General features: G+C 36.7%; 1 long non-coding RNA gene across 1 annotated transcript; it reads left to right on the top strand.

Moving 5' to 3' along the window:
- The first annotated feature begins 6,360 nt into the window (after nucleotides 1-6,360).
- On the top strand, nucleotides 6,361-17,189 carry LOC146164258 (uncharacterized). The gene is made up of 4 exons (XR_014494574.1): nucleotides 6,361-6,513; nucleotides 11,112-11,327; nucleotides 12,310-12,370; nucleotides 16,641-17,189. It is a non-coding gene; the product is annotated as an uncharacterized LOC146164258 (long non-coding RNA).
- Nucleotides 17,190-18,144: the final 955 nt, after the last annotated feature.

Genomic DNA, 18,144 nt, shown 5'->3' with positions numbered 1-18,144 from the left:
ACATATAAATAGTTATAGCCTACTAGGTTCGGGTATAGGCTAGCGTTTGTCAGCTATATAGCTATCTTTAATCTGGCATACACTTTGGCATATAGTGTAGCCTGTTAAAGAGCACTGGTCTAATGTATCTAATCAAGAAGCATAGGCAGGGGCGCCCGCAGAAAATTTTCCAGGGGGGGGCAAAATATGCCTTTGATGCGAATGGGGTTCAAATTGGCGTAGAATTTGGGGAATGATCGAAACATATATTTGATAAATAGAATTTACTTAGATAATGCATATGGCCATTTTATTACATTTTGACCAGCTTACGTGCTTGAAAATCAAATATTATTCTCTTAAAGACTAAAAATGGTTTAACGCCTATGGTTTGCTATCCTTTTGCAAACTTTCACTAGGTAATTTTTTACCATGGCTTGGTCCGAGCAATCACTGTTAAAACAGGCTTTAAATCTGTCGTTTCAAACAATATGAAAAACACTATTATGTGCTCAATACGCAAACTATTAAATCGAAAGTTTTACTAGATGTTTAGGCCTGATGTTGGTATGCTGGTTGGAGCAAGATGCACAACAGGTGCTGACAGAGAGGCGTAGACTGCTTCAAGATTTCGCATTTAAATTTGCGGCGGTAAATACACCCTATTGACACTTGATTATTAGGCGAAGCTTATCGCGAAGTAATTGGTCGCCCGAAAAAACGCTGACGCCGCATTTAAAGCAAGCATTATAAATGTGTCGCCGATATTCTGCTTTGAACATCTCTACTCGCAATGCTTCCCTGCGTTAATTGTACGGTGGGTGAAACTTTATTCACGGCCTTACCTCTTTGTATATTACCGCGACAATACGATGAAATACGATTTGGAGAATATTTGAAAAAATCGTATTTGGAGAATATTTGCTATTTGCACCTGTATGGTATTTTACTCCAATCCAACATATCAACACACAATTTCAAGTTGTTTAGGCCTGGTGTTGATATGTTGGATTAGAGTTGCCAACAGATTTCGCATTTAAATTTGCGGCGGTAAAATAAGTTGTTTCTTAAGAGCATTAAGTAATTTTACTAAAGAGAAGCCTCTTTTTAAAATGCAAGTCGCACGAGCCCAGTTTTGGACGTGCCACCACCATAGGAAACCATAAAAGAATAGCGGCAAAAACAAGATATGTCCCGAAAATAAATTTTCGGCCCATATAACTAGACGGGGGTGCGGTTGTTGTATATTTTGTCAGGGGGTGTATTTTCAGGGCTTGGTGTTTTTTTGTTTTTTTTTTGATATTTTTTATTTTGTATTGTATATTTTATATTATATGTTTTATATTTTTTTCCTTAACTTGTTTCTGCAAGCAAAAACAGATATGGCCGAAAATTTCCCCACTTAACTTCTGGGAAAGGGGTTCAAATATGATGCGAAAAGGGGTTCAAATATGGCGTCGTAGTATTTGGGAAATAATCGAAACATATATTTGATAAATAGAATTTGCGTAGATAATGCGTACAAGCATGTTATTACACTTTGGCCTGCTAACATGTTTAAAAAACAAATATTATCATTCTCTTAAAAAGGTTTAACGTACATTTGCTATACTTTTGCCAACTTTTACTGGGTAAATTTTTACCATGGCTTGGTCCGAGCAATCATAGTTATAACAGACTTTAAATCTGTAGTTTCGAGCTATATATAAAACAAGTTTACGTTCCTAATAAACCACCTTTTAAATTGAAAGTTTTGCCAATTGAAATCCAATAAACGCAGTGTTCTTAATATTTATTTTAGTATGACGCCATGTTATAAAGTAGCTTTGTAACGTGCTCCCTAATAATGCGTTCAGCTTTATGTTTTGCTTGCTGCGCCCTTGAACAATTTTAATTTGTTAAGGCCTGGTGTTGATATGTTTGATTGGAGTAACATGCGCAACAGTGGCAAATAGAGAGGCGTTCACTGCCACCAGATTTCGCATTTAAATTTGCGACGCTAAATATGTTGTTTCGTAGGAACGATAAGTTATTTTACTAAGTGAAGCCACCTTTCAAAAGGCTAGTCGCATACGTCCACTTTTGCTAGACAAGCCACTTTGCACAATAAGTCTCACGCCATAGGTTTTTTTACTTAGAGAGGCCTCTTTATGAAAGGCAAGTCGCATGCGCCTAGTTTTACTAGGCAAGCCACTTCGAACAAAAACGTTGCACGCGCAGGACAATAAAAAAACCTATAATATCTAATGATTCCAATAAAAAAGCTTATAATATCTAATGATTCTAATACATTGATGTCAAAAAGAAAGTAAGATCTGAGTGAAGACTGCTTATCATCTAAAACGAAAGCAACAATCTTGCTTTTACATATTATTTTCTGCGGGAGATTCCTTATTCCGAAAGTGTTTCAACTGAGTGAAGACCTTCGAAATTCGTTGACTTAAGAAAATTGACGACTTAACACACTTCAAAAACAGACAAAATACAACATAAACGTAGGACCATGTACTACTAGACTTTTTAAACTTTTTAAATTAAACTAGAGCTTTTCGGTGACCCTAAATTATATTAAAATAACAGTTACCGCAACTGCCAAAAATTAAAAAATAAACTAAAATATAAACTAGAATTCGGCAGATCAGCTGGGTAATACTAATTTACGGAATGATGAATGGTCGGAATGGTCGGAACGCTCACAGTATTATTATTAAATATAATAACACTTGACCCACCTTCACCCAAACGCTAAGCCCCACCCTAACCCAAATATTGTGCGTTGGTCTAATAATTGTTTTAACGGGGTAACACTTAAGTTAGTGAGCGTTCCGACCATTCCGACCATTCATCATTCCGTAAATTATGCTTACCCGATCAGCTTACACAAAATTTCATTTTTTGGAAATTTTTGATTGACATTTTTAGGCTGTGCAATACATTTCACAAGCTGGCTGAAAACTTGTTTGAACAGACAAGTTGAAAAGTGGGCTACGTTGCCCGGATTACTGTAACGATCAGGGCCGGATTAAGGGTACTGTAGGCCTAAGGCTATTTACCCGGGAAGGGCCTAATTTTGCAAGCGAAGCTACAAAAAATAACACAAACATAATATAAACATGAATATACTGCTGCTGCCAGGCATTGTATTAATTATAAAGAAGGTTCTTCCGACAATTATTTATTCTGTACCGACGTTTCGATAACCTATCCAGGTAATCTTCATCAGGGCATATAAACTTGTAACCTTGCAGAGGTATATATATAGTGAAGAAAAACGACGAAAAAACAATGTGGCAAAACGAGGCGAAAAAGAAAAAAAAAACAAGGCGCGAATAACGTGAAAACGTGGAAACCGGCTGCAGCCTTCTAATGGCCGCTACTGCACAAAAAGCGATAGGAAGGTGCAAGAAATTTATCTTGCTTAACGTTCATGGTGTTAGAATGAGTGTGAATCGCCCAGGATTCTAAGAAGACACGGCGGTGGTAATCTCCTTCTCTAGTTACAATCGAAGCACCTCCAAAGTCGATGTCATGACTTTGAACATCCCTACGAGTAAAGAAGGTGTCAGCAAAATGAGTTAAAATACGTTACAAGAAAGGTCATAATTAAAATCACAAATTTAAGTTAACAGGCAAATTTTATAAATAGAGACACTTGTGTAGTTGGGTTTTACAAACTACGATCTAGCTAGAGCAGTGATTCTCAACCTTTTTTAGAGCCAGAGCCGCATTTCAAACCTATAAAGTTTGCAAGGAGCCGCATAAAAAACAACAGTAGGAATATAATTAAAAAAAATTAAGAAAGAAACAAGAAAACAACAAAAATACCTTATGCTAGCCTAGGCTAACTGATTAACACTGTTGAACAGCTATTTCTTATTGCCATAGATTGTCGATCAAGACTAAATATATTATGACGTCACAAACCACAAAGTTATTTTAAAGAGCCGGACGGAAGTAGCCCGGGAACATTAGTACTTCGTACTCGGGATCCTTGCTGATCAAATTCATTCACTTTTAATTTATTTTACTCCCTTTGTTGCAATTCTGCTACTGCTAACTAATTTTTCACTCCGTTAGTGAGAGCCGCAAAATGTACAGTTGAGAGCCGCGGTTGAGAATCACTGAGCTAGAGAGTTATGCCCGTTGCCCTCCAATGACATCTCCGTTGCCCCCCAAAGGGGCTGAGGGCCACGGTTGAGAAAGCCTGTTCTAGATTCTATTAGATGACATAATTTTACTTTTTTGCCTGGAAAATCGTTTTATTTTTGTCAAATCTTCAAATACTTTTTTAAACGAAATGAGGAAAAAGCTCCTGAGTTACTGGTCCCATATCTCCCCTATTATAATGTAGCCTATATTTAAAATTACATTTTCCTTGCCATACGTATACGTTTTTGGTTCACACTAGACGCGTTTTGCTTTTAACGTTGGCGTCTGGCGTTCAACGCTAGCGTCGTCCAGTTCACACATAACACGTTACCAGCGTTAACGGCAAATTTCTTCGCTCCTAAAAGAAAGCGTCAAAGTTGACTGTTTCAACTTCCGCAACCGAAAGCGTTTTCTTTAAACGTTTTACGTCAACGCCAGACGCGTCTAGTGTGAAACAACCTTATGAATGATGTCATCGACATTCAAACCTCCAACAACATCACTATCTATGCTTAAAAGGGACTCCAGCCATAAGACCGAAATAAGAACAACATCAACGTCGCAATAAACACACTTATGAATAAGACCAAAATAGGGGCCCAATACCTAATAATCGTAGTACCGTTTAAATTGAAATAAGTCCAAAACCCGTCAGAATAAAACCAAAATAGCCAGAATCAGGCCTGAACAACACTTTACCTAACCTCAAACCTTACCCTTAAGTACATCATTAACTTCCCTAATAATTTTAACCCCTTCCCATTTTCTAACCCCGCCCATTAAAAGCCAAAAATCCAATGCAAAAACAGCGGCGCGCTAATGGCGCCGGTCAAACTAGGGCGTCCAACGTCGACACCAAAACGGCCCATGCTAGACCTAACACAGCGCCCGATCGACCCATACCCTCTCCCTACAGTTTCAGGCGTTATTTTGGCCATTTAGGAAATATTACGATGAATTTAGGACGTATTTGCACAGATTTAGGTCTTATTCGAACGATTTTGGTCTTATTATGTCCTTGGTCTTACGCCAAATAGGCCTATATGAGTTTATAGATTTTTCTGCTTGAGGTATTGATTGCTGCTTCTTAGGTTTTATTGTATGTTGCCCTTAATAGTAATAACACAGAACATAGATAGTTCTTAACTCGTTTGCAGCATAAATAGAACGATTTATTTATCTACTTACACACAAGGCACATATTGACTCGACTCAGTCATTCGTTCCGGTACTGTATCTGTATCACTATCAGCCTTACAAAAATTTAATCTTAAAAAATTGAGGACCGAATTTTTCCAGGGCCTAAGGCTATAGCCATATTAGCCTATTGGTTAATCCGGCCCTGGTAACGATTAAAGATAGCGGACTGGATAAACGATTTGATGTAGTAGCCTACTTATTTTACTCGAAAATTAATAAACGAAAAAATATTGAAAAATATTTTTCAAAGTATAAAATGAACTTTATGAAATCGCCGAAATTAGCTTGGATTTGCCCCCGATAAACTTTGCGGTTAATAAACTGTTAATCACCGTATGTTGGGATTACTAAGAAAATATGTCGCGGGCCGAGTTAATTAAACTGGCGGGCGGATTTGGCCCGCAGGCCGTAGTTTGATGCCCTTAGTTATAGCAATGTGCGGATTATTTTTGCTTGGAGGAAATTATATTGGTTTATCCAAATGTTTTTAATTTTTTCCCGCTTCATGCGAACTCTTTGTCAACAGCTATGTAATTGACCCCCTAGATGTGACACATTCAAGAAAGCGCTCATGAAGTTACATTTGGTTTGCATCAGGCCTAAATTATTTTACCAGATATATCAATACAACCAGCTAAATTATGTTTTTTGGCATTACGTTATTGCCAAACGTTTATAAACTTAGATATTTTGTAAACGCACAAAGACTTTAAATGTTGACAAACGCTTATAAACTTAGGCCTTGTTGTTCAAGCCAAGATGGTTTGTCTATAATGTGTCGTGCGGATTACTTATCTGTTCATCTATTGCCCAAGGCCAAAGTAGTATTGCTTCACTACGCAGTCTAAACAGTCTTACTGTCAGGGTGATTTTCGAAACGCCTTCAACTTTAGGTAGCAAATAGCTTCTATAGGCTATAAACAGAATCGCACGTCTAACTTATAATTAGGCATTACAACTATGCAGATTTCAGCAAATAAATTACCAGATTTAATTTGGCCAGCTCTAATCAGATATTTAAATTTATGTTTTCGCATTATTAGAAATTAGGAATTACGATGAATCGAAGTGTTGCTTCTGTTGTTTTATTATTCTTGGTTGGTGGATTACTGTTAGCGTTTCTTGAACATGGGTACAATTTAAATAGTTTAACAGACAAAATACGACGTAATACTCCCCAGCAAGGTAAGATTATCTCTGAAGAAGTGTTATGATTTTATTTATAAAACAGTAGGTAAGTTGCCTGACTTTGGCGGAAAAGAAAGAAAATAAAGACTTATATACAGCAACAACGTCGTGTATTTCAAACTCCACTATGTTTTTTGCTTCAAAAAACATAACTTAATTTCTTTGAGATATAGTTGCACTAGCGTTTAAGAGTGCCGTAGTAAACATAATTGGTATTTGTTATATTTTGTGGGGAAGCTTTTTATATTATAACCTAATACTGCCGTACAATATTGATAGTTCGTTGGGAAGTTTAACCGTGATTTGTTTTCAAAAGTTAAGCGTTCATAGTTTTTTAGAAACGGTGTTTCGGCTTAAACTTAAAATGTCCGATTAAGTTCCGTTTCGAAAATAAATAACGTCTAAATCGGAAAAAAATAACGTCTAAATCGGAATAAGTCCTAAACGCGTCGGAATAAGATCTAAATGACCAGAATACGGCCTATGTGTAATTTCTGTGAAAATAGATTACGAATGCGAGCAATATACGACTTTTTTTATGTTCCTCGTGCGTCACGTATCATAAAACAAAACTTTTTTATTTACTACAAAACCTATACTTTGAGTTTGCTGCAAATTGCCTGGTTTGTTTAATTCACACTTCGATTGCTAACTATCGCTCAAAACCCGTGTATATTCGAAATGATATTCCGCGGTGACGGTGCCATGGTACTCCGATTGGGAACCACTGACGTAGACCGATGCAGAACACGTGTTAAACATCGAAGGTTCATACTTTTTCTATTTGAAATACGAAGAAGAAACTTTTGCCAATGTAATATGTTTGGGGGCATTTAACCTTTAGCTCCTTAACTGACATTAGACCCTAAAATGTGTGAGCAAAGCGTATATCGACGTTTTCCCCAAGGCAGTTTCCCTCTTTGTACTCTTTCATCATTCTGTCTGCATTCGGACACTATTAAGTCGTGGGAAACGTTGTAAGTAATCGGCCAAACAATCAGAAAACGAATGAAAAACAATTCTAAAAGCGATCTTCGAATTTCGGTGATCAAAATAGACCAAACAACAGTCACGAGAGGCTCACTTATCAGGACCGGATTTAGGTTTCCATAAACCTGGGGCTGTGTAGCAGTTAGAAGCCTATTAGTTGTTTCATTCTGCTTACTGTTGAAACTGGAATTTACATGAAATAGCATTGTTTTATTCACAGGGTTACCATCTGCTCAGAACAAAAAATAAGCACGCTAGACCAAAAAAAGCACGCTACTCCAAAAAATATGCACGCTACTTAAAGATCAGGAGCAGATCCAGGATTTGGGGGTGAAATCCAAGCTTTCAGGAATAACGTCATAAAATAAAAACTTGCGCAAAAACGTAGCTTAATTGAAAAAATTACGTTTGTTTGGTTGGAATTGGCAAAACCATTTATATTAGAGGAGACTTTACGCCTTAGGCCAGGGGAACTAAACTTTTTTATAAAGGGCCAGATAATTGTAAGTGCTAACCATCGGGGGCCAAGTTACTTAATTTGTTTAATACATTTCAGCAAACGAAAAATATAAGAAACTATGGAATAAAAACTGTAGTTAAACTTAAGAAATTGTCGTGCAGTCTAAAATGTTATCAAATGTTAGTTTTAAATTGCATACGAAAAAATATCGACGGTACTTAACCCGAATCTTGGCGGCGGGCCGTAATTTGGTGACCCCTAGCCTAGGCCAGTGATTCTTAAATAGTGTGCCGCGGTACGATAGTGTGCCTCTGGATATTCTTTAAGTGTGCCGCGAAAATTTTTTGTAATATTAGACATTATAGTTTTGGTTTGCAGATAGACATACATACTGGCATCTGTCAAGACCAAAAAATAAGCACGCTGTTCTGTGATGACGTAGTAGATTACCAATCTTAAAACGTGGTGCATGGCAGCATGAAACGCCTGTAGATGCCCCTGCCTGGTAGTCAAGTTTAAATTACTTGTCGGAGTTTCGCTTGTGATATCCTCATGTCAAGCCGAAAGTTAACTTGATTACTAAAGGCAAACTACTACACTTATATAGGTTACAATGTACTTTTACGAAAAAAAACAATCATAATCCACTGTCATTATGTAATATATTACAGTGCTTGTCAACCCTTTTCGGAGTGGTACACCCTTTTTAAGCTTACTCAAAACTTATATACCCTAGTCCACACAATACACCGAGTCTGTAGTAATCCAAATCGGAATAAGGATAACCAGGGCTGCAAGTATAGGAAATCCGTAGCATATCTTTACACAAATACAAAATTTCAGTCATTTAATGCGAGCGTTGCTGATGTTGAATTTTTTCAGTTAGTTGTGTGAACCGAGGCAGTAGCCTCGTTTCGAGTGCTCCTATCATAAGCGTATAAACATCTTCAATATAATTTTTTTTTGGTTTTAGTTTCAACAAGAGCAGATGTCCTTGCTCTCAAAGGTATGTAATGAGCATGCAAACAATGATGGAAATCGTTTTTTCACTGAGATTTTGGTATTTAAGAATGTTGAGAAGCGATACCTAAAATTCAGAAGGCCTCTAGTTTTTAAACTGTTTCAGCTGTGCCTTTTGAACCAATCATGATCGTAGTTCAATAAATACCCTAGTTAAGTAGCCCAAGTTACTCTTCCAAATGCGGCCCGCGGAACCAAAATATGTGGCCTGCGGTGTGCTTTGGTTTTTGACCCGCATTCAGTTGCAGGCTTGCGAAATTGCTTGAGGGCCCTATTGCAACCATATTCTGCTCTAACTAATGTTTCACAAACTTTTAATTCAGATATCTCTAAGTCACTACTTTGTGCTGGCAAACCTTAAACGTGTAGGCCTACAGCAAAAACTGCAGATGCTTAATTTAACATCGTTTAAGCCGAATAGCCACAAGTCACGTCAATACAACAGGTTACTACAGGTCAAACTGATCGCACGATAATATAATATAATAGGAATATTACCTCACAATATAGTCAGTGAGAGACGCCATAGTAATGCAACTGCTAGAATCATCATTCAAAGACACATTTTTAATACAACATATACGTTACGAAACGCCCACATGAATTCTTTTTCGCTAATGCTAATCATTTGAGCTTCTTTGCTACTTTCGGCGTTGGAATGGTGCCCTTTCTAGCAGTGCAGAATAATTATTCCTCTTTTTAGGCAGTGATTCTTTCAGATCATCTGGGAAATAGTCAAGCAAGGTTTCAACATTCCCTTTAATATTCAGTTAGACGTGCGGTATCTAGTTCCACCAGAAACGAAAATACTTGTTGAACACGATCGTAGGCTGCAATTCGGGATTTCATACATATATAACTTGGTCAATATCGGACCAATTACACTTTTCGTTCCTTCTTTCTTGAAATTTTGATTTTTGAATAGACAATGTAGGAGATTTTCAAAAGGTTCATGCCTTGGCAAGTCGTGTGATGCATGCTTTTAATCGCCGTAACCAACTGATACAAGTCTGCTTTTGTCAGAATCAAATACAAAAGGTTTTCACATGGAGCACTAAAGTTCTTTTGATGATGGTGAATTACACAACCAATCGCGATTCTTCTGCCCTTTTTTAGATTTTTGCTCTTGTCTATATTTAAAAAAAATCAGTTCGACCCTAATACTTACATCACCTTGACATGTTTTTTCTACTCTGGATAAATATTTCTTTGATCGTAGCCCATATTAAGTTGTTAGCGGTTGGACTATTTTTTTGGTAGGCCTGGGGCTGCAGCCCCTCAGCCCCCGCCTTAATCCGCCCCTGTCACCTATGACCAGCATACTACAAAAAGTTTAATGCCATAAACCCCATACCTAATTGTGATCGGTATTTCGTTATTTGTTTTAATAATCAAAATTGTTCTAATTTTAACAACTTTAAAACGGCTAGTTTAAAAAAGTATGTATGTTAGCTTTTTCGCAGTCATTCTTTAAATCAGGGAGTCGAACCGTGTGACTTTTCCTGTTCAGTTTCGGTTTGGGTTCAAGGATTGTTTCGGAAATCGGTTCAGTTCCGGTTTCGGTTTCGAGCATTTTAAAAGTTCCGGTTCAGCTCCGGTTTGACTAAATTTATTTTCAAAATCTGCTTATAAAGTTCCGGTTGTGATGCAATATGAGATGAAAACGTGGGTCAATAAATGTAAAAAAAAGTTACGTGACGTAAACAAGCAATTCGTTATTTAACAATCTGAAAAATAAAAGATCAATGTTTTATTTAATCAGTATTCATTTTTTATCATAAAATTTCGAACATGGCATAACTTGACTCTGTAAAATAGATCTTGTGACGTCATGCTTGAGTGAACCGCTTATTTGATAGATTCGGGTTCGGTTAAGGTTCAGATTCTTTCAAAATATTCGGTCCAGTTCCGGTTCGGCTCCTTACAATCTTACATAAAACGGTTCAGGTTCGCTTAAGGTTCGGAAAAATTTGGACCAAACCGGTCATAACGTTCCGGTTCGGTTCCGGTTCCACTCCCTGCTTTAAATATTTCTTTTAAGGTCGAAATGCCGAAGAAAATATGTACTTAATTAAATAACATTATTTATGTACATATGTAGATCGATAAATACCATTTTTTGTAGGTTGTAAAGGCGTAAAGCAAGGATCAAGATGCATTGAGATAGCTATACAGCAGCTTCTTAACTCTTCAAATCAATTAACTAAAGCGGACAATCGTGTGCACTTTTATAATGCTCGCAAACTCTGCAACCTTGCGTCTGATGGGTACGTCGCCGGTTTAGATGAAGTTAATTACTTCAGTGTGCTTGAATATGTATGGAGGACTGCACTTGATACAGGTGTGTAAAACATTTTAAACGTTGTGAATTAATAACATCGAAATGTGGAAACAGGTGTTACGAAACCATAGACATTTTTGATTTCCGTAAATTTAGATAGAAAGAAAACTCCCGTATTTTTATAAATGCTTGTGTTGTTATAGTATTCTGCATTCTGCAATATGGAGAACTGAATACGAGAAACGTAAAATAAGGAATAATTTCACTTAAGGGAATATATTAAGTGATTAGAATAAAATAATGTGTGTTGGTCAATGGTCACAACTAAAAAGTAGTTAAAAAGAGATATTTGTGACTCGTGTTAGCGAACCTTGTTTTCTTTTCTCTGTTGTATGACTTCCAAAAAAGGTTCAAGCAGTTGTAAACAAACACGAAGTCGTGTGTGTTTGAACTTCAGTAAAAGGCTGTATTTGGTTACTCCAATAAGATTGCATTGAGAGGGGAACACACAATAAAATATATATATAAGTAGTATTAGGAAAGTGAAGTGCGGTGTGCAATTAAGGAAAAAGAAAGGTTACGTAAAAATGTTGCATAGGCCTTATTCTAGCCATTAAGGTCGTATTTCGACGAGTTTAGGACTTATTCCGATTTAGACGTTATTACGACTAGCATTCTATTAGTCGTATTTTAACTTTATTTTAATATGTGTTATATTTCAACGTTGATGTTGTCCTAGTTTCGGTATCATGGCTAAAGTCCCGCCAAATTGTTTTAGCTCTGTTGGTGTACCGCAAGTAAAAAAGGAGGCGGACCCCTGTCCTAGACAACCCTTCACAGCCCCTAAGGGGTGCGCTCCCTAGTTTAGGAACCCTATCCATAGCTATTATCAAAAAAGAAGTTGCTGTTAGACAAGTGGTATTTAATTGTAAATAACATTATGCCTAAAATGATTGTTTAACAAATATTTTACTTCAGGATTTTTTTTACAGTTGTTGAACTTTGTTCGAAAAATTAAAACAAACTTTTATAAAAATCACAGAAACGGAGTCTATGACGTTATGGTTAAACATGTCAACATCTTATGTAAAGCACAAACAAAGGTAAATATACATATATATTATATATATGAAACACAAAAAGGTATATATATATATATATATATTATATATAGGGTTGCTTCATATCTGTAATAAAATATTTCTCTTAGTTTGTAAACCAGACTTCAAACGCCGGAAGGCATGTTTGCAAAGAAAAGGCGGGTAAACTAAACAACCGGCGTAATGCGAGTTCAGATTACCGCAGTTTAATGGCTCCAACGGTATGCTTAACCACGAAAATATTATGCAGAGTAGCAAAATATCGCGTTTATTGCAGCGGTTTTAGCAGTAAGCAATTTTTACTTTCAACTGGTAATAGAGCTTTCTTACGTCACAAAAAACAAAAACACTTTCTTACGTCACAAAAAAACAAAAACAGACAAAAAACAAAAACACGTCATAGCGTGATGTCACAAACCATCGAACTAAGGATGCCTTTTGATACCGCAGTCAAATTCGAGCAAATGTGCAATTAAAAATAGAAATAAACATATACCGATTGTTTACGACTAATTAACAAGTTAAATAATTCATGCGAGAAAAATCGCTTTAACTAATTTTACTTTTTTGACACTTTACCATCAAAAACTAACGCAGTCGGCAACCCAAGCAAATTTAACGACGACCCAATTTTGAGTCGTGGCCCATGTGTTGAGAAACACTGACTTAAGGCAACTGACAAAATACGTCATAAAGGCAACAACAATAGCGCGAACGATCGCAGCAAACCAATGACCATACAATAAAAAAACGGCACATTTATAATGTTTAGCGTTTATATTAGGTAACTGCCCCTTTTTAATTTTACCACCTAAAAAGTAAGATTTACCACAAAATGAATTTAAGGTAAACACTTTTAGTTAGGGAGAGTATTTTTTACACGTTAGGTCAAAATTTGTTAATTCACGTTACAATCGTTTGCAAAATGCTCAAACATCGTTTACAAAATTGACAAATCAATAGTGAGCTTATTTGAAATTACCGGTTCAGTTAAAATTTAAAATTTAGTTTTGAATTACATCCAACAATATTTGATATCATATCTCATTGAAGCAGTATACGTTGTGAGCTAGCCGACAAATTTAGTCACCCATAAGCCATGACTGGTTTATCTCTCTGTATTAGGTTCAAGCTCGAACGATTTTGCTTTAACTGTAGATAGTTGTGATCTCAAATTTGGCCAAATATACTGAGCAGTATTTGCTGTCTATTTTATCTCATTTCATATTTCGACAATATGATGCTAGGTCAGAGTGGTCCAACTTCTTTTCATCACGGGCCAAAAACAAGGTTTATTTTATCTTGCGGGCCAATGTTTTCAAATTGCGATTCTTAGGCTTATTGCTGGCAAATTATACATAGTCTATGGCATATATACTAACTTTATGGAATGTATACCTTTGTTCAATTACCGTAGTTATGAAATAATTTCAACACCAAAAAATGAAAAAAAAAAAATTGAAGTGATATTGCCAGATTGAATCAAAGCTGACTATCAGTTTCGCGGGCCAAAAAAGCTGAACTCGCGTTGTACTTGTACAGCAGAATTTGACGAAAATGGTATATCAAAGCAAGGCATTTTAAGCTTATGCAATAATAAATCAAAGTGTAACTTTCCCTAATATTTAAAACTAAAACCTGTGTTACGTTCAATCGCCGGAAGTCAAATTTTAAAATAGGTCCTTAACTAACTTAATGACAGAATTATAACAACCACGATAGAATAAGGTCTAAAATCGTCTAAAAATACCTAAAACTGTCAGAATAAGACCTAAAGTTGTTAGGAATAAGGTATAAATCAGTGGCTCTTTAACCTTTTTTCAGTCGCGCGCCTCCCTTTGGTAATTTGCCTATGCTTTGCGCTCCCCTACGAAAAGCAATTCGGCATTTTTCAATTAGTTAATTTGTTTGAATTGCTAAACTCTAATTCAGGAGGCTTTTCGCATTGGGCACACGACAAATTGCTCGTGCTTGACACGAGCTGATTTTGACAAACGTGTGGCGGGGGGCATTAACTCCACAGTTGTAAGGCTTTGGTGTCGAGCGCAAAACCATTAAAATCACTGCAAAAAATTTAAATATTGAAGTAGAGCCCCCTAGGGGGGCGCGCCTACCCGGTTAAGAAGCGCCGGTCTAAATGGACCAAAATAATGCCTAAAATGTAAGAAGAGGGTATGGGATGATCGGGGTCATCGATCTGACATTGGATGTTTTGGTGTCGACGTTTCGGCGTTCTAGTTTGAACGGCGATTAACGGCGCCGATAAGGCACCGCTATTTTAGCATGTGGTTGTTTATCCTGTTTGGGGTTAGTGGTTGGAAATGGGTGGGGTTAAAGATTAAGTTTCAATAATTAGAGGAGTTAGTGATGGATTTAGGGGTGGGGTTTGAGGTTAGGTAAAATGTTGTAGGCCTTATTCTCGCAAAGGCCTATTTCTTGATCTTATTCCGACAGGTTAGGACGATTTGGACGGTTATCATACGACTGAAAGGTATTTGTTTTATATTGGTCTTATTCCGAACTGTGTTTCATTCCAACGTTAATGTTGTTTTTATTTCGATCTCATGACTGAAGTCCCTTTGGTCGTTTTAAGATACTTTAGATAAAAGAATGTAAAAGAATGTAAAACGTCAAATTATCGGCGCCTTCAACCGTAAATTGCACGTTTTCTCTGGGCAGCTTGTGATATTGCTTTTGTTGTCTATTGTCAATCGTCATGTATTTCGTAATGTGTCGCCAAATATTTTTACCTCTGTAGGTGTGCCGCAAGTGAATAAAGGTTGCCGAGGACTGCTTTAACTCAGGTGTCGGCAACCTTTTTTGCACTGCGGACCGGTTTAAAACTAAAATTTTGTCGCGGACCGGCTTTAAAAAACAAATGTTCAGGAAAGGAAATTTATCGCAACTTTCAGTGCGAACTTTATGCTTGTTTATACGTATCATTAAACTTACTGAAACCCGCGGGCGGCATCCGGCCAGCCAAACAATTTAATTTAACCCAGCCCGCGGCTCAATTTAATAAAACTTTTAGGGCTTTACGTGTTTCGTTAAATTACACTTGTATACCAATATTACCAATTCCTATATTCTTACCAGCTTGTCAAATAAGGATATTTAAAGAATTCTTTTAAAAGAAGTCACACTTTTGTATAACATATAATAATGTATGATCCTATTTTTGACCAGGCCCTACACGACACTTTTAATAGTTAGCCTAAAACGACCAAAAAAATAATGGCAATATGAAAAAGTACGAACCACAGACCGACACTTGAAAAGTATAGGATAGACATACGTACAAGGCTTACCAGAATGGCTTTTTTGACAACAAAAATAATTTTTTTAACGTAAAAAAAATTTGTCATTTTTATAGTGTCTAAAACTATAGAATAGAGGCTAACTAATTAACACACATAGGCTTTTTGGAAACCTTTCCATGCCTAAATATCAAAATAATAAATTATTTTATCGATATAAATAAATATTTTTTTCATAGTTTATAAACATTGTTTGCATAAAATTCTACTGCACTTTAAGGCCACGACAAACTAGTTGTTTTGAACCTCACGAGAGCTTATACTAATTGTGTTTTTTTATCATGCGAATCAACCATGGAGTATATAAGTAGGCTATAATTATTTTTGACTTTCTATTACGTTTTTACGTACTGTTCGTGTTTAAACAAAATTTTAATTTGACAACCCTGCTACGGACCGGTAACCAACTCCTCGCGGACCGGTACTGGTCCGCGGACCGGCGTTTGCCGACCACTGCTTTAACTAACCTGGCAAATATAACATAAAAAACGATTGTCGTTCTAACTACAGATATTAGTCAACGTCGTAAAAGGAAAATAGGAATAACAATAATTCAATGATGATGCAACAATTTGCCAGGTTGCCAAACCTAATTCGCAGAAATTGCTTAATAATGGTGACATCAGACGCCACTGTATTGAATTCCAACTATTGAATACCAAAAAAAACTAACTTAGGGCCGAATTTTTGCAGGACCTAAGGCTATAGCCTTATTAGCCTAGCCCTATTGGTTAATCCGGCCCTGCCTGTGGTAAGTAAAAATTTAGCAAAAAAAATGTAAACTTTGGAAGATCCGCTATAGTTAAAAACAACGTACAAATTATCTTATACTTTCATACTGATAACATTTGTTGAGGTGACTTATTTATATGTAGTTCACTATTCAAATAGCTTAATACCTGCTACATATATGCATTACTATCGGATTAAATATAGTTCTAAATTTTTTTATACAGATTTGGAATATGGTGCAAAGACGTGCAACTCACTAGGATCCCTGAGACAATGCAAAACCGATGTGTAGTGCTTCGCGTTAGTTTAGCATCACTTAAAAACGATGCAAAAATCAGTATAAATAAACCCATTCATCCGCTTGTGAATGGAATCGACCATTGTTTTTTTACAACACCTTGCAACAGCTTTTGGAAATTCACTCCTTTATGTTCTCATTTATAAAGAAAGCTTAGCATTTGGTAACTGCTTAGGATCTTTAGTACAAATAACTAACTATTGGTAATATTATAGCTAACTTGGCGAAACAAATTATTTAAGTAAATTATGTTGGGTTCTTTGAAATTTACAACACATTGTTAAACATGTATATTCCTCATCTTAATTTAGAAAATCATTGTATCATAATCGTTCTAAAGCAGTGGTTCTTAACCTTTTTTCAGCCGCGCCCCCCTTTGGCAATTTTCTTATGCCTTGCGGCCCCCTATGAAAATATTTCGACATTTTGCAATTAAATATCACTAAGAAAACAGGAAAATAGTGAAGGGTGTTGTTGGTCGAAAAACTTTGAGTTTTATTCGGTCGAATTGGCTAAACTGCAACCGAAGAGGCGTTTCGCATTGGGCAGACAACAAATTGCGCGAGCTCGACACATTGATTTTATCGAGCTGATTTTCACGAACGTGTTGCGACGGCATCTACTCCACAGTTGTAAGAGTTATCATGTCGAGCGCAAAAAATGTAAAGCGCAAATATTAAACATTGCGTTATCGTGTTTCAAAAGATGTAACGACACACAATACAACGGCAATATTGCAAAAACAATTCAGTTTCGCGCAAAAAAAGTTCGACTCCCCCTGTTGCTATAGCCTGTTATCCTATATAAAATATGGATTAAAAATAGTCCGAAAGGGCGATAGCTTTTATCGTTTATCTATAAGTTAATTTAATAGGGCGGTGATACCGTGGATTTTGTAAAAAGGAACTAGATGATTCGCGCTGCAAAAATTTTTGCAGTTTTAATGTTAAAGTTGGCAAAAAACAGAGTTTGTATGTAGGAATTATGCCTAACCCAAACGAAACCATTAAAATCACTGCAAAAAGTTAAAATATTGAAGTCGAGCTCGCGCCCCTTTGGCGTATGGCTGTTTCACGACTCGTTCTTCTCTGAGCCTGTGTAGCTCAGTTGGTAGAGCGACGGTCGCGGGTTGACCTGAGGTTGGGAGTTCGAACCTCACTACAGGCTAGTTGTTTAGCCTGCCCTGCTTGCATCACAGATCAACAGATTCGGTGAGTCTGCGATGGCTTTTGGTGTACTAATTATACGTAAGCCGTAATCTTTGTCAAAAAGCAGCTTCAGAAGGGCTATATTGTTAACACACTGTGTGTGAATGTTTCATTGAGCGACTCGAAATGCGATAAAAGAGGACCTTTGGGCATTTTTACGCGTCCTCGGAGGACTATTCACTTTTCTTCAAAAAAGAGGACAAATCCTCCCAAAAGAGGCAT

The sequence above is a fragment of the Ascidiella aspersa genome, chromosome 2 (genome assembly GCF_963924565.1).
Source record: "Ascidiella aspersa chromosome 2, kaAscAspe10.2, whole genome shotgun sequence".
Lineage (NCBI taxonomy): Eukaryota > Metazoa > Chordata > Ascidiacea > Phlebobranchia > Ascidiidae > Ascidiella > Ascidiella aspersa.
This window is presented reverse-complemented; position numbering and strand designations above follow the sequence as displayed.